The sequence below is a fragment of the Conger conger genome, chromosome 4 (genome assembly GCF_963514075.1).
Source record: "Conger conger chromosome 4, fConCon1.1, whole genome shotgun sequence".
Lineage (NCBI taxonomy): Eukaryota > Metazoa > Chordata > Actinopteri > Anguilliformes > Congridae > Conger > Conger conger.
Window position 1 is genome coordinate 43,984,122 of NC_083763.1, and position 969 is coordinate 43,985,090.

Sequence of the window (969 nt, forward strand, 5' to 3'; positions counted from 1 at the left end):
CCCAAATATACCTTTAAAATCCTGTGAGGTTGCTTTTGCATGGCTCTGTCTGTGTGCCGTATGGGAACGCCTTTTGCCTGAACCTCTGTAGACTAAAACTTTGATTGCCTCACCTGTTTTTTTACCCTGGACTGTTGTACTCTGTGATACTTGGATTGCCCTGTGGATTTGTTTGCCTTACCTGGATTTATATTTTTTGTAATCTCTGTACCTGGATTATTTTGGTTTACCCTTTGGATTATCTGTCAGATGTTTTTTTGCCTTTTTGGTTTTACGGACTGAACTTTTGCTTTTGGATTTGTTCTATATCTTCTGAGCTTTTTGAATTTGTGAAATAAATCTTTGAACTTAACCTGCTGTTGCTCTCCCGACTGTTACATACAATGCACATTTAGTGTGCCCTGTGATGGACTGGCGACCTGTCCAGGGTGTATTCCTGCCTTTCGCCCAATGTATGCTGGGATAGGCTCTAATTAAAGGTGGAATCTAATCTGAGGTCTTGGTCTCTTGTACAAATTTAGAGAACAATAAAATCTACTTTACAATTACTGTATCTTAGTATTATCTTATATTAATGGCTGTGCTCTCATAAATAATATTATTTTTTATTATTTAGCACGATATGTTTTTTCCCAAAGGACATATTGTCAGTAAAGTTTGCATAGTCACGCTTAATTAAATCAAGCTCAGTTAAACCTAATCTAAAATCTAAATCACATTTTTGTAATCTAAAAATGAGGACGAAATGAACATGCATGCCCAACAAAATGTAATCAAGCCTATTCCTGAATCGATTGGATCCTATTCGTCACGCGTCTATGTTTGATGTAAGCAAAGAGCATTTTCTGAGAGCATGGTGCTGTGAGGGAAAAAAAAGTGCACTGAATAAGTGGGCGGGGTTACAGTATAATGAAGCATTTTGATTAGCTCAGACGAATATTGTGCACGCCCAAAACATTGGTGATAAAC